At 43.7% G+C, this 25195-nt stretch overlaps 1 protein-coding gene across 16 annotated transcripts in view; it reads left to right on the top strand.

The window, feature by feature from the left end:
• The window catches only part of NEDD4L (NEDD4 like E3 ubiquitin protein ligase), a 367577-nt gene that overhangs the window by 256221 nt on the left and 86161 nt on the right, over positions 1–25195 (top strand). The gene's annotated exons all lie outside the window — the stretch shown is intronic.

The raw sequence follows: 25195 nt of genomic DNA, 5'->3' as shown, positions 1-25195 counted from the left end.
TAAAATAGATCCAAACCCATTGTTTGATTATACTTCACAAATGTAAGGTAAAATAGATGATACTGTCTGTCATTTGCTTGATGCTATTGGCAAATCTCACTCTTGGCAAATGTGAAGCAGTTACCAGCATAAAAGCTTGGAGGTTACTCCAAATGTATATAGACAACAGTGGCTAGGCTCACAACTGGGAGAGCGTCTAAAAATAGGTAGGCGATCCCTTATCTCGTTGCATTGAAAATTGTGTTTATATGAAGTGATATTATTAGAAATGATGTGTGAGAAAAGAATTTCTGCAATGTCTCCTACAAATTAGAGTGAGAAAATGTATCTCTATGCAGCTTTGAAGCAAAGGATTATTGTTACTGGACTGTGGACCAAAATTTTAGTCTTTTTTTTTTTAATGAAAAGAAACTGTTCATTTATGCAGACATGCAACTTTATGTCCTATAAAGACTTGTCATCTGCTCATAAAGTTAGCACCCTATTTTTCCTCTGGATGTCCACTGAGAAACCCACTGGTGTGATGATCACTGAAAAAGAGAGTTATGTCAGAATGCCCTAAAATCTTAGTGGCTTAACATATTCCCAGGTTTATTTCTCATTCACACTACCCGTCAACATAGGTTGACAGGCATTCGGATCCACAGGGTCACACAGAGAACCAGGCCGACCGACCCACGTGGTCACGCGAGAACCAGGCCGACCGACCCACATGGTCACACAGAGAACCAGGCCGACCGACCCACATGGTCACACAGAAAACCAGGCTGACTGAAGTTTGCGCTGGAGCTTTTCACAGCCCCCACTCGGAGGTGAGACAGGTCACCTTTTCTCATTAGCCAAAACTGGTAAGATGGCCTTCCCTGACCATAAGGATGCTAGAAAGTGTAGTCATCTTTTCTCTGTGCCTGGAGAGGAGAGAGAAGTGAAAATTGGCAAGCAATATTTCTATTTTAAAAGTGGTTAGAGTGTAGTGCAATGAATCTAGCACCATTGGTTCAGTTTTAAATGGACTGATTCCATTTGTCTAATTCTGTGTCAGTTGGCTGTTTTCTGACCCCTGGGAATAATTTAGTCTGGCTGATTCCCCCATTGTACCAATTGCCTGGCACACGACAAATGCATTTTTGCCTGTAAGACAATCTTTGCCTAGGAAAGACAGCCCTAATTTTTATGTCTTGTATTTTCCAGTAAGCTAATCTGGAGTATCAGTTTTTAAGACTGATACACAATTAGATGAAACTAATTAAGGACAAAACATTTGCCACTTTTAACTGTTGATAAGTGAAACTTGGATTCCCCCCCACCCCCACCACCCCATGGATACACTGAACATTTGCCAGCAGCTGGTAATGGCTAGTATAAAAATGTATTCAATTTTCCCTTCCTTCTTCTCCCTGCAGCCTTCCAGCCACCCCCTTCCCACACATTTATGCTCATTTAGAGAAAAGCAACCCCAATTCTCTTACCTGGGATATCACCAGTATAAAAAGCACATTCGTATAAACTATCTGGCCTTTAATTACCTGTAACCCTGTAGGAAACCCCCTAGGAAAAGTACCACAAAAGAACACAGCTCTGGGGGTCTGTGAGAGGCACCCAGTTCACACCCCTAAAGGACAGAGTGAGCACTCAAACGCACAGCTTTGGGTGCCCTCCGAGGCGTACAGGAGGGACTGGCTGGTAACAGTGGGTATCAACCATGGAAGTTCACGGAAGATTAAACCGCGAGTTCCCACACAAGGCCAAGTGGCTGCCAGGACTCCTTGGAGGCGCTGACCCTGAGTGGTCCTTCCACCTCAGCGTATACTCTCACTGCTGCCTCTGTGGCTTCCCCTTTCCCTCCAAGTAGAGACAGATGCCTCGAGGTGCTCCCCACCCCAGCTAGGTTGTCCTCTCCTGGGTGGCATTTTCCTTTCTACTCTCTGGGGCTTTCACCACCCCACTGGGCATAACTCTCCACAGGCTCCCCTGGGAGGGGTGCCCCCACCTCACCCGCCACCTCACTTCTCAGCCCCTCTTCCCATCCGAGGGCTCCCTGGGCCGCCCCCACCCTAGTCATGGTCTCGCTCCTCTACTCTCTCGTAGTACTTTATTTTTACCTTGCTCCTGGCTCACATTACACTCTTATCTTGTATTTATAGATGGTTCTATATATGTCTCCTTTTGCATCCTTTTCTCAAAGCTCCTGTGAGGCCAGGGATGGTTTTATGCCTTTTCTCATCCCCTTATGTTCTCGTATAATGCTTTACACATGATTAAATTCTCATCAGATGTTGAATGAATGAGCTTATTATGCATTACTTCTTAGTACAAAGAAGTATTTGGAATGTAAGCTCTGAAATGTTGTTATTCTGTGGATGCTTGGATTACATACAATGTCCTAAATAAACACTTGCCTGTTAAGTAGCAGTCAGTCTGGAAAGTGATACCTTTAGATCCATAAAATGTTTATAAGGCACATGAATGGACAACCACTTTGTTTTTTGCTCTTTTATATGTTTAGGTTACTGACAGCCCAAAATACATTAGCTTGTCTTTGGGCTAGGATGTACCTAAAGTTGTATTTTTCTCTCATGTCATTTTCCTGGGTTTTTATCGTATCCAACTTCGTAATGTCCAGGAATTTGATATTAATTCCTCAAACTTGTCAAATAATACAAGAGGAAACTTGTATAATACAGAGCAAACTTGGTTGGTGAGTAGCTGCTACAGCCCATACATGGATTTGTTTCTTCAGGTGGGGGGATAATCGTATCCATGGATTCTTCTTCATTAACTGATGGATCGAATTATTTTATGAAGCTATGATAAGAAATGGCTTGTGTTCTTGGGAAAATCAGTGCCAATGTAGTTAATGCATCTGTCTAGCTGGTTTTTAATTTAAAGAACAAATTATCTTCTGGAATAGTAATAAACCCCCCTTTGGAACAGCAAGAAGACATCAGCTGTTGGATATGGGATAATTACCATATGTTTCGATGTTGTAAAAAGGCACAGCAATTTTAATAACCCAGGTTGTGTACAAGAAAGCTCTTGCTTCTGAAGAATCCATCAACCATGTGCTATGATCATGTAATAATAAACTGCTGTTTACTTAATGCTGTTTTTATTTAAAGTTTTAATTAACATAACCTAGTCTTTGTAGAACATCTGATTACCTTTGACTCATATGTTTTCTGGGGTATAATAATGGGTTCTCATGAGTTGTTTATTTTATAAGATCTCCAGTTTACTCAGAGTAAGGAAAATTTTTTTTGAGGTAAGGTCTTGCTCAGGCTGGAATGAGTGGTGCAGTCTCAACTCACTGCAGCCTCCACCTCCTGGGCTCAAGCAGTCCTCCCACCTCAGCTTCCCAAGTAGCTGGGACCACAGGCACATGCCACCATGCCTGACTAATTATTGTATTTTTTTTAGAGGTGGGTTCTCGCTATGTTGCCCAGGCTGATCTCAAACTCCTGGGCTCAAGTGATCCTTCCACCTTGGCTTCCCAAAGTTCTGGGATTACAGTCGTGAACCACCATGTCCAACCAGGAAATTTTGGTATTAGGAGGTTTCCCACATACCATTTGTCTTTGGTGCCATGAACACCTATTTTGTCTAATTTTTATACCAACCTTTCACTTTGGCACATGGGAAATCTGATAAGGAATCAATATCACGGAAATACACGTCACACTTTCTGCTTGCCGCTTTCTTCCAAAATAAACCCAAGGATTCCCCTTTTCCACTACCAACTTAATTTAGATAACCAAGATAAATGAGAAGGCTTTCACACTCCATGGTGGGATTTCTTATCAAGGCTATTGAATTTGGTTTGGCACTGACTAATTTTGGTATCCATGTGTTTTTAGAGGAAGTTGTAGCTAGGGTGGTGGGGTGATGGGGAGACTCTCACTGAATGGCTCTAAATTCAGTATTTTATTCTTTAACCAAGCAGCTGTTCACACACATTTCTTAGGAAGTGGCTAAATAAAAATATGGCAGCCCTGGAATGAACAGAAACTGTTGCTCTTTCAAAAACCAGCAGCTACAAATAGTGATTTTTATTCTACAAATACTTGTTTTTCTGTGACATTCTCATTGGTTTTATTCAGTTAAACTCCCAGACCATGTTGATTTTTTTTCCTTTTATTTTTTGAGCTCATAGGTAAAAGGAGTTGAAGTGATTTTCTTTTCTGTTTTTTTTTTTAATTTTTTGTAGAGACTGGGGTCTTGCTATATTGCCCAGGCTGGTCTTGAACTCCCCGCCTCAGGCAATCCTCCTGCCTCAGCCTCCCAAAGTGTACCCAGTCTCAAGTTTTTTTCACATTACGTATTTGTGTTCTTTCTGTTTTTAACTAATGGTCTCCATTATTTAGGCTATATTAAAATAACAATAAAAGCACAGCAGATACAACAGAATTCATTTGGTTGGCCACTGGAGCTTTTTTTCCTTTTTCTTTTTAAATTGACTTTATTTTTTTGGAGCAGTTTTAGGCTCAGAGCATAATTGAGAGGAAGGCACAGAAATTTCCCATGTATTTCCCCCACACAGGCACAGCCTCCCTCATCATCAGCCTCCCCCACCAGAGTGGTATGTTTGTTACAGTTGATGAGCCGACACATCATCACCTAAAGTCCATAGTTTACACTAGGGTTCTCTCTTGGTGTTGTACGCGCTGTGGGTTTGGACAAATGTATAATGATATGTATTCACTATTATAGTGTCATACAGAATAATTTCACTGCCCTAAAAATCCTCTGTGCTTCATCTGTTCATCCCTCCCATGCCCCTAAAGCCTGGCAACCACTCATCCTTTTACTGATTTTTACAGTTCTGCCTCTTCCAGGATATCATGCAGCTGGTGGAATAATGCAGTGTGTAACCTTTTCATAGTGGCTTCTTTTACTTAGTAATAAGCATTTAAGGTTCCTCTGTGCCTCTTCATGGCCTGATAGCTCATTTCTTTTTAGTGCGGGGATAATATTCCACTGTCTGGAAATGCCACCACTTAGTCATTCATCTACTGAAGGACATCTGGGTTGCTCCCAACTTTTGGCAATTATGAATAAAGCTGCTATGAGCTTTTTAAAAAATAGTTTAAATGACATATCAATGCTTTAATATTTAAAATAGCTCAGTGATCATCTAGCCTCAGAAGGCACAGTTTTCTGAGCTGGGTGTCTGTTGAGTGGTGTTAGAGTGCCGTGCTGCGCGCTCAGGTGCTATGCTGTGAGGAAGGATGATAGGAGCAGATTCTGTATAAGCAGATACACAACCACCCACAGCTGCACTTTGGCACCCAGGGCAGGCAAATAAAAAGGGGGCAAGATTTTTTTAGGGGAGATTCCTGGCAGAGATTTTCTTCAGAATGTACAGATTTGTTTTTGGGGGGTGGTTAGGGGCAGCAGTTGTTTTAAGCAGAGTTTTGAAGGAGTTTGGTTTGGTGAGTGAAACAGTATTTCATTTTTGATTGCCTTTGTTTTTCCAGCAAGAAAGCTACTCGTGGTGTGTGGGCACAGGCCAAAAGGATTTGGGCAAGACAGAGGGAGCTTGTGTGTGCCCCCAGACTGGAGTCATACCACAGTTGTCAGAACACTTCAGGGCAGACATTCAGACAGTCTCCTAATCTCTCTTGTGGAATTTGAGTTTGACCCACAGGTAGCATTTTTGATTTTGGTGGTATCCAGATGTTTATAAGGAACCTCAAGACACTATTAGTTAGGAAGGAGATTGCCCCATGCAATTCAGCCTTGCAAGAGCTTCCTGGTTGATCCAGGGACAAGGTATCTATCACTGACCCTCCAGGTCTTTTCTTCCTAAAGCGGGCTTTGGAGCAAAGCCTGATTGGTCTTTGCCTATGACTGAGTTTCCCAGGGCTGCTGTACCAAGCTACTACCAGTTCAGCTTAAAACAGCAGGCATTTATCCTCTGACAGTTTTGGAGGCCACTTCAAAGCAGGTGTCACTGGACTGAAGTCAGGATGCCCGCAGGGCTGCACTCCCTCCGGAGCCTCTAGGAACACATCTGCACCTTGCTTCCTCCAGCTTCTGGGGGCTGCCAGCGGGCTCCAGCCTCTGCCACTGGGGCTGCCTTGCCTCCTCTGCTGTGTCAGATCTCCTTCTGCATCTCTCTTACAAGGACACTTGTGGGCCGGGCGCGGTGGCTCACGCCTATAATCCCAGCACTTTGGGAGGCCGAGGCGGGTGGATCACCTGAGGTCAGGAGTTTGAGACCAGCCTGGCCAACATGGTGAAACCGCATCTCTACTAAAAATACAAAAATTAGCCGGGCATGGTGGTACGCGCCTATAATTCCAGCTATTTGGGAGGCTGAGACAGGAGAATTGCTTGAACCTGGGAGGTGGAGGTTGTGGTGAGCTGAAATTGTGCCACTGCACTCCACCCTGGGCAATAGGGCAAGACTCTGTCTCAAAAAAAAAAAAAAAAAAAAAAGTTAAACAAGTGTGTTGGCACTCCCCTGTAATCCCAGCTACTTGGGAGGCTGAGGCACGAGAACTACGTGAACCCAGGAGGTGGAGGTTGCAGTGAGCCGAGATCACGCCGCTGCACTCCACCCTATGCAATAGAGTGAGACTCTGTCTCAAAATAAATAAATAAAAATAAACAAGGACACTTGTGACTGCATTTAAGGCCCAGGACAATCCCCCATCTCAGGACCTTTCATTTAATCACATCTGCAAAGGTGTTTTCATGTAAGGTAACATTGACAAGTTTCAGGGGTCAGGACCTAATAAATTTTGTGGGCCAGTATTCAGCCTACTGTCTCCCAGTTCCAGCAAGGGTGGGGCAGCTTATGGATGAGAGTGTCAAAAAATTCAGATTCTGTCCTACAGGGATCATCTTACCCTGCAGCTGAGTTGAGTGATTATTGAGAACATACTACATGTTGATGCTGTTGCTTAGCACTGTGGGAGATACAGAGATACATAAAACTCTGCTTGCCCCGAGGTTGCTTGTGGTTTTGTTGGAAGAGAAGACGTGTGTGTAAAATTAGTCATAAGAAAAAGGTCGTGTTTGATCCTGAGAGCCAGATAGTGGTACCAGCAGTGAGCATCCGAGCTCGTATCTCCCAAATAGGAGACTTTGTAGGCTGAAAAATGGCCCACAGATTTATTAGGTCCTGACCCCTGGAACTTGTCAACGTTGCCTTACATGAAAATGCCTCTGCAGATGTGATTAAATGAAGGGTCCCGGTATGGGGGGTTGTCCTGGATGAGCTGAGTGGGCCCTAAATACAGTCACAAGTGTCCTTGTAAGCCCCTGCTGCGCCTGTTCTCTTGGTAGATATCTCTGTGTGCTGGAACATTTGACCTGAGAGAGATTTCGGTGATCATATCCATATTTGACTGTTTCCTGTTCCATCATTTGTCGCTGTCTCCGAGTCTTTTCCCGGGAGCCCCCTCTTACAAGTGCACCTTTCTGTGTTTATTCTTCCCTGTTGTGCTTCGATGATCCCTTTTTCTATTCTTCAGTGGCTTTTTCTCCAATAAAATAGCAATTTAAATTCTCGAAGGGAAACAATTAAAAAATAATGTCTCTGGGTTAACAAGTATGATTAGAGTCATCTAAATCAATGATACTACGTGCGAATAAAACCAAGGAGACTTACATTTATAGTAGATGAATCTACGATAATATGCTGTACCATTCTGGGTAATTTAAATTTATGCTAGTTCACTCTGTCTACATGAATGTCATATCTTAGTGTAAATTACAGAAATATCCCTATAAAAGAAAAAATAGGTTTTTTTCCGTATATGTTTTAAGGGAACCTGAATTTCTTTGGGTTGTAATGCGTGATGCTGATAGTATTCTGGGAATACCTGATGTTCAGCTTATCCCTGGAACCCTGGTTATCTTAGTAAAATATGCAGCAACAGTATAGAAGACAATCCTGAATTTTTCACTGCACAATTAGGGCTTGATTGACTGTATGACTTGGGCAAATAACTTTTTGAAACCACACTTTTCTGATTTTCAAAATAGGACTAATAATGGTTTCTGCCTTAGGATTATTGAGATGATTAAATGAAATAATGCATGTGCAGTGTTTAGAACATTGCTTTAAAGTTTGTCTTTTCCTTCTCTCTCCCCTTTTTTCCTTTAAAAAAAAAAACATGTTTGTGGGCTGGGTGAGTTTCTGGGCTCCCTTTAGTGCAGCACTTCTAAGTAATCACTGTTCCCTCTGGTTCATTCCATTGAGCACATGATGACAGACATTTCTGGGGATATCATGTCACCTTGGATATAGAACAGTCTCCTAAATTACATTTTATATGACAATATCTCACTGTATTTTTGTCCTCTTGAATTGCAGCACAGCATATTATTTCTTCCAGCAAAAAGCAAAATTAAATAAATAAGTGATTAAGTTGCTGGCTGTAGCTGATACTGATTCATGACATGACTGAGGATTACTTAGCCATCACATTGAATTGATGACAGTTGCCTTCTAAATATTATCTTTAGTCACATCCCTCGAATGTTTGCAGTGACTTTCACTCCTCAACTAGAATATGCACATTTACATACACATGTGATAAGGCTGAAGAAGGCTTGTGGCTCAACATGATTTGGTCTTGTATGCACAGTAATCATTCTGGAGTTTATGATTCTGTTTTATTAGAAATTCTCCCTTGAATTTCAAGAGAATAAAAGAGGATTCCTCCTACACAAAGCTGCTAATTGTTTGCACACTGTGTGCATCCCGCATGATGAGCGATTTGAGAAGGTGCCACATCAGTGCCTTTATCCAAGTGTCACCTCCTGTCTACAGTTCCCTTAGCAGGGTGAAGGGAGAGAGATGCAAAGACTGAGCTTGGCTGAAACAAATGTATTTTTGTCCCCTTGACTTCTTGAATTGCAGTGTAGCATATGAGTAACATTGATATATTTCTTGGCTGCTAGACAACAAGGTATTTCTTTGACAGATTGATGCCTGAAAAGAAGAATACAGTATGTACTAATGAATCAAAACATTTTTTAGTACCTTTGTGTATACTAAATGTATTTTAGTTTCTGTTGGGAGCTAGTTGCCATTTACTGTGGGTTTGAAATGCCCTAAGTTATCTTCTATGGATGGGTAGAATCAATTTACCCAAACATTGACAGCTTTTACAGATAGGTCTTGTAACAGATATAATTAAGTTAAGTTTCATAAATAGGCAGTCTCCTTCCCAATTCTGGTCCCTTTGGGAGATGAATTGGGGTTGAGGTAATGGAGAGCTTCGAAAAGGCTTTCTGGTGTCTTTTTTTAAAAATAAGATTTTAAGAGTTTCATGGTCAGCTATTCTCAGTTTTTCTCAAGATGGTATCCAAAGTAAGGCTCAGATTTATAATTTATCCTCCAAATGCTTAAATGGTCCATTTATGATCTGCCAGGTGTTACAATGACTAGCTCCCCAAGGAACGGTCAAGAATGTGCCAATGTCTGGGCAAGATTTTTATCCAGCAAAAAGAAAAAACCGTAAGAACTGGAGGTTTTACTTTGAAAAGTAAAATCAGCCATGTCCATGACTTAAGAGACTGTACATGTTGTCGTGGGTAAGAATTTAGATCTTGGCTCCACTGCTTACTCACAGTGTACCCTGGACGAGTTACTAGGCCTTTCTGTGTTTTACTATGCTCTTTTGTAACACAGGGATAGATAGCATCTACCTTATAAGGTTGTTGTGAGGATTAAGTGAACTAACTTGTGCAAAGCTCTTAGAATAGTGCTGGGCACAGAGTGGTGAGTGCCTTATATATGCTAATAGTTGTTGATTTATAGCTTAAAATTAATTGTGTGATACAAATAGGAGGGTTACCACCCCAAGCTTAAATGGAGGTTTTGCAGCACTCTGTACTCTTGAGGATGTATTTAGGTTTAATACTAGCTTCCATCTAGTGCACTAGTCTTCTCCCAGTCTCATCCTCCCAAATACCTCTCAGTGTTATCCCCACTTTGCAAATGCAGAAGCTGGGCTCGGAGAAGTTAAATAACTACACCAAGTCACCATCCAAAAAGGTGCATTGCCAGGAATAGAGTGAAAGACAGAATACGGAGCCATGCTCTTTTTGCTGTCTTTCTCAGCGCTCGGTTCTCAGAATTACTCAGGAAAGAGAGCAGAGAAACTCTGTAGAGGCCGTGCTTGGAGTTTTTTGCAAATGGCAGTCAGAGAGTCCCAGCTCAGTTCAGTGCAGTATTACCGAATTCCAGTATATGCTGGGCTCTGTTAGGTGCAAGGGGTTCCAGGATGAATGAGTCTGTGGCCCAGTGGACAAGGTTTGCCCCTGTGTGCAGCTCTCTCTGCTTTACTAGATTTGCTCCTCAGATTCTAAATTGAAAGTGTGTGCATATTGTTTGATTTACAGATTATTAGAGAATTTTTTCAGTTAAACTTTGTCCAAAATAGACACCTAAGGGCAAAGGAGACTGGTATTATTACAGCAGGGTGTATCTCATAAGCTCTGAGAACTGTACACATATAAAGAATCTGAATTGCCGAGTCTTAGCCCCACGTTTTATACAGCACAGAAAGTTTAGGTGATTTCCCTTGGGTTCCATAGTGTGTTAGGCACCAGGTTCCTTTAACTCTCTCAGTACTCTTTCCTTTCAACTATGGAAGAGTTCAAATGATTAAATCAATAAACTTATAGAGCTCATTTAAGTGTCTCAATATATCAGTTTAGCCCAGAGTATCTGAACTCTTGGGCCATTGCTATTCACTGACCCCTTCTCCTCCTCATGTTCTAGTAAAATTCAGCCCATGAATATAGTCATTAGAAGCTGAATTTTAATGAAATTGGGCACTTTGATCAATGGGAAGGTTAGAAGTTATGTGGGAATCATCTATATAGTTTATAGCTGTGACTATGTAGGCCAGCTCCTAAGTGCTCCCTGCAATGTGTCACTCTCTCTAGTTTTCTTTCCAGGGAGGTACCCTGTAGAATAACAGTTTAATTTACCTCTCAGACATCTGCTGTCTTCCAGACCTTATGCTACTTTTGTGCATATCTTCATGATTCCTCTAATAATGCATTGGATTATAAACTATTATCTCCACTTGAGAGACGCTCAGAGAGGCTAGGGAGCTTACTGAGGGTCAGAGGGAGTGCAACTGAACAGTTCTGCCAGGGTCCTTGTGATTGTTGGAGCAGCCTGTGTTTTTCAAGTAGTTGTCTGTGAATCATGCAATAGAAACGTGGTGCGTATTTCTGCAGCCTTAGTTCTAGCCATTGAAATATCATGGAGTTGAATGCAGAATACTCATTAATATTTAGGATGACCAAGAAACTGTGCCCAGGCCCCAAGCCCAGCTCTGTCATCAGAGGTGAGTTACCACTGGTGCCGTGCCCTTTGGTTTCCTACAGGCGCCCTATAGAGGTGCCCACCAGTGTGCGCTTGGAAGTGTGATGGAACGCATCACATCCCCTTGTTGCCCCTGCCCCAGCGATGGGGGATTCACTAAGAACTTCAGCATAGTGAGAGAATGTAACTGAAGCTCCTGGGTTAGTGCTGCTTGGTGTCCCAGTTACTTTGTAGATCTCAGAATCTTTTGTAGTCTAGCCTGAGGATTACTGTTGATGACACAATTTTCTTTGGGATTATAGGTTTCATGTTTCATACAACCAGCATATACATAAATGGTCTCTTAAGTGTATCATGTCTATACATTGGTGAATAGCTTCCCACTAGATAATGTTTTAAAGGGGAAAAAAAGAAGTCATTTCTAAAATCCCAAGAGAGTGTCCCCGTTTTGAGGTTAGAGCAAGTTTTTTAGCCTTATTTCATCTTGCATCTTACTCCTTATGCTACCTTTCATTGCTTCATGAAGTTATTTTTTAAGGGATACTTTCTAACATTCCATCCCACTTTTTAAAGCTCTTTCATATACTTTGTCCTCACAGAATAGAACAAGGTTTCTCAAATTGCACACACTGAACTCTGCAACACAACAGTTCCTTCATTGGAGACCAGATGAATTGAACCACTGGCTTTCTGAAAATAACTGTATGCTTTCCAGTTGGCCAGCCTTGGCAGGGTCCCACTACTCCTCCTATTTCTCAACAGTCAATTTAAAATATTCAACAGTAGCTTAATAACATTCAATAGTAACTTGCAGCAGCCTTTCATATACCCTGACCTCTGAGATATGTACCAGTTTATGAAATAGAATGTGCATAATGGGGTCTTAGCCCCATTTTCCAGATGAGGACCCTCGTCCAGGGAAGGATTGGTGCCCATTTAGCTAGCTCTTTCCCAACAAGCAACAGTACCCAAGGCTCCATGCCCCAGGCCTGGGAGGACCTCTCCCACGGCGTACTTCAGATCTCCACCTGTGACTTTGAACACATGCGTCGAGGTGATGTACATCTTGGAGATAGTGCTTTCCTCGTCTCTTCTACCTTGTAGTCATCAGTAGAGGGCATGCAGTGCAACAGAAGCGGGTTTCAGGACTGGGGCTAGGGTGAGGCGAGAGAGGCATCAGAGTGCAAAAGTGAAGTAGACACCTGCCGTCAGCACTGGGCAGCCCTGCTCCTGGGGCCTTACTTGACTCATCCTAGTGGGTTTTCCAAGTGGCAGAGGTGCACAACCACTTCTTGCAAGCATGGGCACCTGAATTGTAGCCCATGTACACAGTGATTCTTGGAAAAAGTCATGAATAATGAATGGAACTTTTCTCTCCCAGGTTGATCTTGTGTTTTGAGACATAAAGAGTCAAAGGTTGGTGCCTAGGATGCTCATTCTTATTGTCTTTGGTAGTTTGATTGTTGAAGGCTTTTGACACGACATTGAAGTGAATATTTGGGGCATTTTGCTCTTCTGGGCTTTTCTCTAAAGCACCCTCACATTTAAATCCCTCTCGTGTTCCTGGGCTTTCCTGGCTTTGATGCTAGCCCCACTGTGTGTTCCCATTTATAGCCCTATGTAGCCTGGCTCCTTATTCTGGAAACTGTGTAACTTTTGCTCTTGATCTTAAACACAACTCAGCCTTGCAAGGAGCTCCGCCTTTGGTCTCAGCTTCTTGGGGATTTCCCTGGCAGCCACCTAGTGAACTATGTCACACTCTGTTTTACCCATTAATAAGGAAATACTCTGGTACATGGAGCTTTGCTTGCTGATCTTTTTTTAAGTACTCTGGGGGCAAAAGGAAAAGCAGCTAGAGGATAAGGACATAACTTTCTTCAAATTAAGCCATCCTGACCCGTGGTAGAGATTAGCCACTAAGAAATAATGGAAACAAATAACTCTTTCACTCTTGAGTGTTAGCGTGGAAGAGATTCTGGTTCAAATCCTAATCTTGCCACTTTCTAGTTACAGAAACTTACATTACTTTTCTTTTGATGTTTCAAGGAGACAGGAGTTAAAGAAAAATGAACACCAGATTACTAGAACATTCTTATAAAGTTGCCCAAAGGTGGAATGGACACCTTCCAGAGTGGAGGGGAGGGAGTAGGATTGGACAGTGGTCCTCAACTGGGAGCACTTCTTCCCCCTGGCCCCACACCTGCCTCCCAGGGACGTTTGACAGTTTTGGATTGCACAAAACTAAGGGGTGAGAGTTGCTGCTATATCTAGTGAGCAGAAGCCGGAAATGCTTCCAAATACCTTACGAAGCATAGGACAGCCCTCGCAGAAAGAATTATCTAGCTCCAAATATTAATGATGCTGACTTTGAGATGCCCTAGTCAGAAGTAACATTTATTGGCCAGGGGCAGTGGCTCATACCTGTAATCCCAGCACTTTGGGAAGCCGAGGTGGGAGGATCACTTAAGCCCAGGACTTTGAGACCACCTGGACAAGACCCTGTCTCTACAAAAAAAAGAAAAAAAATTAGCCTGACATGGTAGTACATGCCTATAGTCTTAGCTACTCAGGAGGGTGAAGTGGGAGGATTGCTTGGACCCAGGAGTTTGAGGCTACATTGAGCCATGTTTGTGACACTGCACTTAGCCTGAGCAACATAACAAGACTCTGTCTCAATTAACAAAGAAAGAAAGAACATTTGTTGAATCTAATTTTCCCATTTAATATCAATGACTGTGCAACATAAAGTGGTTTTTATCCTTACTTTGGATGAGATTGGCCTTTGGCGATTGAGAAACCTTTCTTTGGTTGTTCAGCTACTTCTAGATAGACATGGGATTTTAAACTAGCCATCTATATGTCCAAAACCCATCTGCTTTCCACAAACCCATTACATAGTTAGCTCCCCATCACTGATGATGTTCAGAGCTAAGCAGGGTGAGCAACCACTTGAAAGAGGGGATGGATGAGGATACAAGCCTAAGATGTATGTTGCACTAAATGACTTTTGAGGTCCCTCCTAAGGATCACATTCTCTGGTTCTATTTTGAAATGGGATTTGTCTTTTTAGCCCCAGTGTTAGAGTGGCATCCAGATATCCCTTGGCCATGACCAGTGAAATCCCTGTGCTTTGTGCACCTGTGAATCTTACTCCTATTAATATACCAGCCCTATCGGGGCCAGAGGGCTGGGGTTCCAAACAGGGACAGCCAGAAATGCACCATCTTCTGCATCCCATCTGCATTCCGGGCCCAGGAAGTTATTTTTACCTCCATATGTAAATGGGCCCAGCAATTTCTCATTTGGGAGAAGAGCAGAGGCACAAGTGAGGAGAGCTGGAGAAGGAGGGGAACCTATCATATACTCTGAGATTGCAATTTAGTATCAGTTTGCTGATCAGTGTCACTGCACTAGTTTAATAAGTAATTATAGTTTCTCTTTTGTGAACAAGGAAAACGGATAGCTTCACCCAGTGATTGTCAGCCCTGGCCAAAAATTAGAATAAGATAGAGGGCTTTTCAATCACACCTACAACTGAGCCCCTCTACCAGAAATTTAATTTTCTGAGGTGAGGCCTGGGTACAGTGATTTGAGAACTTTGCAGGGATTCCAGTGTCTAAGCAGCCTGGGCACCTCTGGTTAACGGCACACCTCAGTGCTGCGCATTCTGCTCCAGTACCTGCTGGTGTTACTCTGTCATAAAGAGACTAGAAAAAGAGTGAGTTGGGCCCTGTTTCTCAGCGTGTCTTCAGTGGATTGTAGGGAGAAGGAGGCCCATATTCTGTGCCTAAACGAGCACCTGCTAGACTCTGAAATCTAGTTAATGGAGGTTTCTCCTCATCCTTGGACATCCTTGTTTTATATGGAATACTTTCAAAATACATATAATCTTTGGTTTAATTTGTTTTACAAAGCTTTGAAGTTTTCCTCTCCACACTTTTCTCATCAACCTGGTGTGTGGAAGGAAGGAATTTTTTTTTTTTTTTTTGAGACAGAGTCTCGCTCTGTCACCCAGGCTGGAGTGCCGTGGCGCAACCTCGGCTCACTGCAAGCTCCGCCTCCTGGGTTCTCGCCATTCTCCTGCCTCAGCCTCTCCGAGTAGCTGGGACTACAGGCACCCGCCACCACGCCCAGCTAATTTTTTGTATTTTTTAGTAGAGACGGGGTTTCACCATGGTCTCGATCTCCTGACCTCGTGATCCGCCCGCCTCGGCCTCCCAAAGTGCTGGGATTACAAGTGTGAGCCACCGTGCCCAGCCGGAAGGAAGGAATTTTTCTCTTCCATTGCTGTCATCTAAAATTGTTACATGGTGTCGGGTGGGGAGAGGAGGGAGCCGGGGGACTTAGCTTTAACTACTTAGAAGTTTTCAGGGAAATGTTTTTATAACAACCTAGTTAATGGTTTGACTTTATGATAGATTCTGTTCCTTCATTATTTTGTCCTCCAGTGGCTTTTATACCCAGCAAAGTGGACCATGGTGTATGATTCAAGAAGGGTCAGGAGTATGTCTTTCTTTGGAAAGGCTGGGATGGAAGGTTGTGATTTAGAAAGGGGAAGCAGGAAAGGAGGGCCACAGAAGGCAAGCACTATTCCCATGCCAGATCGGTTTCAAGGAAGAGGACATATGGAAGGATCTAGAAAATGATTTCTCTAGAATTGTCCATGTCCAAGTCCCCTGGAATGTCTTTGTGTATCCCCAGAGCTGTGCATGCTCCAGTTTGAACAGCTCTGCTTTGAAAGATATCAGGGGTAGGGGGGATGAGGGGGGTGAAGTAAAAGAAGAAAAACTATTCAGTTCCATTTGTTTTCTCTTTCAAGCTCATACATTACTCATTTCATTTTTGTATTAAAATATAGATGAGGGAGGAAGAGCACATGGCAAGATTTGGCAAGCATAATCCATGAGGGGATATGGAGTTGGGGATGGCAGCTTAGCATACTAGGATTTTTGAGGAGGGATTCAGGGAGCCTGTTCATGTTTTCCTTACAACTTTGGTACATGAAATACAGGTTCTGCATCATGATGGAAGGCTGCCTGGGTTCATGTTTGGGCCACTCCCTACTAGCTCTGTGACCTTGGGCAAGTTTCTTTCTTCTTCTCCTTCTTTTTTTTTTTTTTTTTTTTTTTTTTTTTTGAAATGGAATTTTGCTCTTGTCATCCAGGCTGGAGTGCAATGGTGCGATCTCAGCTTACTGCAACCTCTGCCTTTTGGGTTCAAGCAATTCTCCTGCCTCAGCCTCCCAAGTAGCTGAGATTACAGGCATCCGCCACCATGCCCGGCTAATTTTTGTATTTTTAGTACAGACCGGGTTTCACCATGTTGGCCAGGCTGTTCTCGAACTCCTGACCTCAGGTGAGTCACCCACCTCGGCTTTCCAAAGTGCTGGGATTACAGGCATGAGCCACCATGCCCAAGCAAATTTCTTAACCTCCTTATAGTAGTGTCAGGCACATGATAGATGAGCTACAGGTTGGCTTGTTATTCCTTGCATACTTGAGTTTCTCCCCAGAGTAAAGCTGGAATTTTTCCCCCAGCCAACTTTGATGGAGTCCGCTGGGCAGAGATGTGATTTCAGCCAAAATATGGCTAAAGGAGGAAAGGATCTGAGACAGCCAGGTGGAAAGGGCTCCCTGGGAGAGCCTCTGACCGACCCGCATACTGGGAGGAGTGCGCACTGGGGTGGAGCCTTGGGAAGTTGGAGCCATTTGCAGCAGGGAGGAGCCTGGCCCCTCCTCTTCTTGGGTGGTACCTGGGATTCAGTCTGCGAGGCAGGAAGCACACCAGCAGGACTCCAGCTTGGTGGAGAGTTCCTGCTTTCCTTTTTTTCGTTTTTGTCCAATAAATCCCATTTTTCTCACCCTTTAAACTATGAGCCTAATTTTTCGTGGTCATGTGACAAGGACCCCTCTTAAGCTGAACTAAGGAAAAGTCCTGCAGCAGATCTAACTAGGATGTCAATGCCTACACTGAGGCTGTTTAATGGAGAGTTTACGAAAAGTTAGCTAGTGTCTTTGCATAAACCTGTATGACTCTAGTTTAGAGTCTTCAGTAATTGCAATTCAAGAATAAAACCACATGGCACTTCCATTCCCATGTAATCTGTTGTTGCTGGCTTGTGACATTCCATATATCCCAACTGTGAGACAGCCAGGCAGTGGGATGGACTGTGAGGTTCAGATGCCTGGAGATATGTAAGAACTTTTAGCAATAAATATGAAAATGAAATCAAAGTAAAAACTGGCATTGAACCCCTGGTGTACTTAGGCTTACTTTTGCCCAAATCCAAATCATTTCTTGACACTGCATGGTTACTAAGAGTGTCTGTCATTCAGTATTTCAGATTAAGATCTGTTCTTTGGTAGCTAAGTTCAGAGAAAAAATATAGGACCTAGAAGTATCATTGCTATTTTTTCCTGGATACGTTTAATCTGATATTGAAATTGCTTGCAGAAGATTTGATTTTAAAAGAGTAGAAAAGAGACACTTATCCTGGTAAAATTATCCTGAAATCTTGAGAAATTAAGACAAATTGCACCATAAAACCAGAAGCACAAAATTAAACAATATTATTTTAAGAGAACCCAGTGGCACATTTTCCTTCTAAATTAACTTTAAAATTAACTTTTAAATTAAGTTCAATCTCATATCAGTTTGCTTTGTAAGAAGTAGAATATATGTACATGTTTGCCTTATTTTTAGCATATTATGTTCATTAAAATGTTTTAGTTTATTCAGCAAATACATTTAGCATTTCTTTCACAAGAAAGACAGTGGAGGAATAATTAATAACAGGACCCCAGTAATACCTGGAGGGTTTCTACATCTGCATTTTTTGCAAAAATAGAATAGCCTTATAAGAAGCTGTCAGTGGCATTTGTGCAGCTGGACAGCTTTGGAGCAGATGTAACAGTAACTGTAATGCCAGGCCGTGCCCCAGAACCTGTAAGCATGACAAGCTCTGGCTTCTTCCCTCCTCTGAAAAGGTATAATATTGAAGAGGCAGTCGTTTCCCCTAGATCTGTAACCAAGCACATCTGGGTGAAAGGGGAAGACATCTCTTCACAGAGAGGAGAATAAAGGTGGTGACCGTCAGGGTGACAGGCGGTATGGACTGTTGCCGCCTGTGCTGCAGGCAGCTTCAGTGCCTGGATGGTGGGACAGCCGGTCCTGCGCTCAGTACGAGTCTCAGGCAGTGGTCTGGCCGCGCCTCCCTTGGGCTGCTTCTTCCTCCACCGTCCTCCACGTTTGCTTTGTGTCTGCGTCAAGTCAGTAACGTTGGTCTGCAGCTCCCAGCCCTCCTGATGGGCACTGCACTGAGGCCTTAGTGGGCATTACCTGATGCGCTCATCACCCAGTGAACAAACACCTGCTGACAAGAAGCGTCCCTGAGCGGAACCCTTCTGCGGGGACACTGCACCTTCCGTGTCCTGAGTGGGCCGCACCCTCGTGGCGCTCAACTGGGTGACTTCGTGCTGTCCTCAGCGCTGTCCTCGGTGCTCTCTCTCCAGTCAGCTCTCCTGCTCAGGCAACTTTTTGGGACACAGTCCTTGCCAGTTATTCCCTGTTTAATGTCCTCATGTGTCTTCACTTGCCCTGGGAGACTGTCGTCTTGAGAGAGCAAGCCATATGGGACCCTGAGGCCTCGCCTCAGTTTCCCTCCCCCCCACTGCCCCACAGGGCCACACCACATCAGTGGCATGGACCTTTTGGTCAGCGAGCCCTCAGCCAGATGCTCCAGTGCTGGCCACTCCTGTCCTCCCTGCTCTGTCCTCCCTGCAAACTCCTGCCTCAGGACCCTGCTTGAAGTTACGTCCTGCACAGTCATCCCTGGCCTTCCCTCGGCAGAATCTGTCACTCCCTCAAGGTGTCCCTGCAGCAATCTTCTCATGCCTCTGCTACGTGGCGGAACTGTGTTGTCCTATCCTGTCCAGAGCTCCAAAGCCCCCAGACCCTGTGGCTGCTGAGCACTTGAACCATGGACAGTCCAGGTGAGGATGTGCAGGGAGAGATGCCTCCTGCCTGTGTCTGAGCCCTGCCTGAAGGAGCTGATGAGGAGAAGCTCCTAAGCATGACAGTACTGCTCACCTGGGCATCTAGTTGGCAGAGTCCTATCCCAGTGTTTGCAGCCCCAGTTTCCTGGGTCTTAAGTTCAGATTATCAAGTGCTCCTATTGCAAAAAAAAAAAAAAATGGTAATTCTTGTGGCCCTTAGTTGACCCCGCACCTGGGATATGCTTATATTTGGAGTGGGGCAGAGAACTGAGTGTTCTTGAACCACCTGCACCCAACCAGAGGGAGGTGGGGCCATCAGGTACACCTCATCCCCTGATGTCGCAGCCGAGTACCTGGAGCCACCAGGACACCGGGACTCCCTCTGAGCCCGCAAAGGAGTGTCTTCTCACCGCCCCGATTATACTGGTCTAGTTAGGCTTTGGGGTTAAAGCCAGGCTGCTATTGCAGGGCTGCTGCAGTCCTTGCAAGCGCAGTTGTTTTTTGCTTGCGCTTGCTCTCGCTCTCGCTCTCACTCTTGCTCGCTCTGTCTCTCTCTCTCTGACTTCAGTTTAACTTCTTAAACTTCAGTAATAAATGTTCCTCAAAATAGATGGTCTTCCTGGTTGTAGGTACAGCCGGGAGGGTTGAGTTCTGCTGCCTTCCAGCATGGTTTTCCTGGGGCCTGTAAAAGTCCTGCAAATTTGCTCTGACACTTTGTTGACATGGAGGTCTTGTTTGTTGTTATAAATAAGAACCAGTGTCTCTAGGACACACCTTACTCTGTATAACTGAATAGCAGATTTTGTCCCTTACTTCTTAAAAACTAAATGGCAGAGGAGCTGGCCACGTAAAAGCCCTGTGTGTGTTTACCAAAAAGTACTTGAATTTTGTTTGGGTTTTGTGTTCTGGTGCATACGAAGTGAATTTTGGTAGGAGTATATGCATTCAGAGAATATGTCATCACACTTTTTTCTTTATTTGAGTGCCACTTGGCTCTTATTTGATTAAGGTAATTTCAGTGACGTATTTTGAAGCAATTCACCTTGAAAGGCAGAGGCACCGCCCAGGTGCAGAAACCTTCCTTGGGTTATGCAACGCCCAGCATGGGTGGGACCGCACTCACACTTTACCTCTTCCTGAACCACAGCCCTGCTCTGATTGCGTGATAGAAGCTGATGTGCCTGACAAGTGGAAGGAGGAAAAGGAACATTCTTCCTTCCTTTTCTCTGTAATGCCAAAGCTGGCGTCATGCTTTACTGAGGGCCTCTGTCAGCACTGGGGCCAGCCTGCAGAGGCCTGTGCTCGGAATGGAGCAGCTAATGGGGTAGCTGCACTCACTAGTCCTCTGGGAAAGCCCAGGTTGTTTTTCTGGCTTAGTGTTAGAGGCACCTGTGATGTTTACCTCGATCTGTAACATACAAAGATCTGATCATATGCTGTCTTCGCTTACATTCTATTATTGTCTGACTTATGTTCTAAATTCTCTACAATTCTCTTCCATTTGTCTTTAGAAACTCTAAACCTTTTTTTTTTTGGAAATCACTACTTAATGATTTTGGGGATGAAACCCCAGACAGTTGGTAATAGTGGATGGTTTTCATTTTCTGTAGTTGAGTGGCTTTCTAATTCTTTTGATGGCACACGAAAAGAAATTAACCTTAGACCACAACTTAGTACACACATTTATATATGCATGTAACTGAGATGAGTTCCTCAAAATAGCACATACCTGTGTTTTATGTGAGGCACTGATATTCTCTGTTCTATATTATGCTTAACTTCAAAAAACACTTCCTGTGTACCATTTGTGGGATTGTAACTCACAACTTAAAAAATATTACCTTGATACGTAGCTCCAGGAATACACATGGGTCATTTTACCAAGAACCACCAGTTCTTTTGCTCTGTTACCCCGGCTGGAGTGTGGTGGCACGATCATAGCTCCTTGCACCCTCAACCCCCTGGGCTCCCAGCTGGGGGTCTTTAGGACCCCAGCGTGACCTGTGGGTAGCCCTTCCTTCCTTTAATGCTTTTCTTTCTGCACAGTCAGATGCTCTCCCTTTGAGCTTCCATGTGAAGTTCACTGTGCCCCCAGCCCTGCTACCACTGCCTCTGTCTTGAAAGGAATTGGGTGGGGTGGTCATTGGTGTATAGTAAGATTCGAATCACATCCTTCAAGTACAGTTCTACCCTAAAGATAAGAGTCCCTGTGGTTTTTGTTGTTGTTGTTGTTTGAATGGATGTGTTCTTTGAGAAATTGAGTCTTGAGTATTTTGTGAGGACATCTAAGCCTGGCGCCCACATCAGTGCTGACAGCTTTGACCTAGTGTGCACAACCATCTGGGGAAATGCCCACAGGCTATAATCTCTTTCACTGGAGCAATTATAATAGCCCCCGGGCTTCAGGTCCCAGTGGCATCCACCCTTGGTGGCAGCATACCCCTCTGCATGAACAGGGCGCCCACTTGTCCCCTCCTTCTTAATAGTGATTTTTAAAGGGGAGGGTGGCAGTCCTGAATGTAGTTCATCAGTATTTACCACACAAGCTCTAAAAGACAGTGTTTTATTTGTGTATTTATTTAACTTTTCCAATATCGGAATATGAATTTTTGTTTCACCTGATAGGACACATTTCAGGGTCTCCATTCTACATTGTCATTTCACAGGAAAAATATTTGATGGCTCATTAGAAGGGAGCCTTTATTATTTTGTTACTAAAAGGCACATTTTCAGCCTTGAGAATTGGATGGCAGGTAATGGCATGGAAATTGACAGCATTTTACCACTTAAAAATAACCACAAGAAATACCAGTGTTCACCAAATGAGTTGAAGTTAATTTGGTTTTGTAGGCTATTGTAGTTAACTTGATGCTTGATGGAAATAATTTTGTATTGGAAATCATTAACAATTGATTTGATTAATGCTTTTATAATGTTGGTATGAGATGTTGCACTGTGGTGGTGATGACCTAAGGGTGCTGTGATGGCCTCAAACGTTGTCCCTCCAGGGCCCACAGGCAGGATCCCACACACTAGCACACCTCCCACTTCCTCTTACCATCAAACAGAGGTGTTCCTTCAACATGCCTGCTCCTCCCCGTGGCATAAAGGCACCAGGAGGTTCGCTGATCCCCTGTTAGATCTCCTCTGTGGTATTGAAGACATTTTTTGTTTGTTTGTTTGTTTGTTTTTGAGGTGGAGTCTTGCCCCGTTTCCCAGGCTGGAGTGCAAGTGACGCGATCTCAACTCCCTGCAACCTCTGCCTCCCGGGTTCAAGCGATTCTCCTGCCTCAACCTCCCAAGTAGCTGGGACTACAGGCATGAGCCACCACGCCAGGCTAATTTTGTATTTTTAGTAGAGGTGGAATTTCGCCATATTGGCCAGGATGATCTCAAACTCCTGACCTCGAATGATCTGCCCACCTCAGCCTTCCAAAGTGCTGAGATTACAGGTGTGAGCCACCGTGCCTGGCCATTTTTGTTTTTAATTGGTGTGGTGTCCCTAACCTAAATATTTTACATGGCCTGAACTTTCTGTAGTTTTAGCAACAATGGGATGTTTTGAAACCTAGATCTCTCGACCAACTACATTTTCCATTGACTGGTGAAACAGTAGTTTCAGCCAATTCATTTTGACCATGTGCGTTTCTGTGCTTGATCCCTATTTTATTTCAAAAATAGTTTCCATCTCTATTCGTGTAAACTAATAAGAGCCTTCTGTTTCCTTCAATGGCAAATTGTCTCATCTTTTACTGTTTTAAACAATTTTTTTAACATAATGAGAAAACATGATAAAAGGTATAAGTGCGGTTTCCTGGCTTTGCAGTACCTCAGGGAATTCGGTAAACTGTATTCCATTTGAGGAAAGGAACAGTTGGAGTAGGAGGTAGTGTAAAGATGACATAGCAAATAAGCATTTTACCAGAACCCTCTGAAGTCTCATCAGACTGTGCCATCATCAGGATCCCTCCCTTCTCATCTACACCTTTTAAAGCCAGCATCCAGTGGGAAGCCCAGAGATGGTACCACCTTGCTTTCCTGCCAGTTGCTGACATATGGCACACAGTGTCAGTTAAGGGCACAGGCTGATGGGCACCTCGGACACACACCTCTCTGGTTTCCCATCTGTAAAATGGGCACAATCATTGTACCTGCCTCTGAAGGTTGCTGCGAGGACTAGACGCAGCCTTGGCACAGAGCCCACAGAGAGTGAGCGCTGTGTAAAGACTGGCTGCCAGTCGTTAGTACTGGGTGCCTGTCTTTTGGTGTCTGGGCAAAGCTTAACCTGTTTCATCAGTTTAGAACTCAGATGTCTCCCTGGCAAAACAACATGGACATGTAGATATTTTGTGAAGTTTTGTTGAAATGCACTGAGGTTAATGATTCATGGGCAGCCTTTCAAAGCTATCAGGCTGTGAAACAGCTTTGAATAAGATTGTCTTGTCCTTCTGCTGATTGTCTTTTCCTTCCCATGTTAGCAGCCATAGCAGGAAGAGGAGAGGTGGCAAGTGGCCACACTACTCTGCTCACATTAAGCAGACAATTTATGGTCAATATTCAGTGAATTTCTTTTTTTATAGTACAGTTAACTGATATTTATATTAGCTTTAAAATTATAGCAAAATCAGGCCAGGCATGGTGACTCATGCCTGTAATCCTAACACTTTGGGAGGTCGAGGCGGGCAGATCGTTGGAGGTCAGATGTTCGAGACCAGCCTGGCCAACATGCTGAAATCCCATCTCTGCTAAAAATACAAAAATTAGCTGGGCGTGGTGGTGTGTGCCTGTAGTCCCAATTACTCAGTAGGCTGAGGCAGGAGAATCGCTTGAACCCAGGAGGTGGAGGTTGCAGTGAGCTGAGATTGCACCACTACATTCCAGCCTGGGCGACAGAGCAAGAGACTCTGTCTCAAAAAAAAAAAAAAAAAGTGAAATCAGCCAAATAGAGAACTAACAGGCACACTGCCTAACTCCTTGTGTAACCGTCATTGGTGTGAGTCACTGGGGCAGCGTGATTAGGTCTGTGAGCTGGATAGCAAGGCTGTCATTATTCTCAAGGCCTTCTGCTGACTGCTGCTCTTGGTAAGACATACAGAATCTATGGGCACCTCCTCTTGCCGCTTTATGCTAGATGAGGCGTCTCCACGTTGAGTTGTAGCAGATACAGCTAAGAAAGTAAAAGAAATGAAAATCTCATCAAAAGGATTGGGGCTAGTCTCATTCTTCATGCACACCCAAACCGTGGTAACTTTGATTTTTTTATTATCCAGTATGGATTGTTTAGAGGAGACAGATGGCTTTCCAGTTCATCAAATTTTTTCAATTATCTAAAAGGAATTCCTACGCTTGGAGCAAGTCATTTCAATAAATCTCATTCATATTTACCTGCTGCTTCCTTTTAAATGGAAGAAGAGAATATTTTTCAAGTACACTTGAAAAGTAGCATCTGTGAATTAGAAACTTTCTCTGTAAACTAGCAGAGTAGAAGTAAGAGGCCAGGATTCAGCACAAGGTAGGCTAGATTCCTTCTTGGGTGGCTCAAGCGAGTTATGGGGCTGGTCTGATCACATCTAAAGAACTGCCCAGTTTTTATGCATTTTGAATGTGGTGGAACCAGCTGCATATTTTTATATGAGAGCGGCAAATAGTCATTGTGTTCCAGTTTGCTTCTTGGGTCATCTAAACATCAGAGGCCATGCCACAAGCACCGTAACTGAGGAACATAGTATATATATCTGTCGGACACCCTGTGGTCCAGGCCAGCGACCTCTGGAGCTGAATCATGACTTCCCAGATGACTCCCAGAGCCTGGGAGGGGACTGGTGCGTGTCTCCAAATGATTTTCACCTGGGCCTCTTTGAAGTCGGGAGAGGTACATGCAGTATGGTAGATGTGGAGAGGGAGA

Source organism: Nomascus leucogenys, chromosome 4 (genome assembly GCF_006542625.1).
Source record: "Nomascus leucogenys isolate Asia chromosome 4, Asia_NLE_v1, whole genome shotgun sequence".
Classification (NCBI taxonomy): Eukaryota; Metazoa; Chordata; class Mammalia; order Primates; family Hylobatidae; genus Nomascus; species Nomascus leucogenys.
This window is presented reverse-complemented; position numbering and strand designations above follow the sequence as displayed.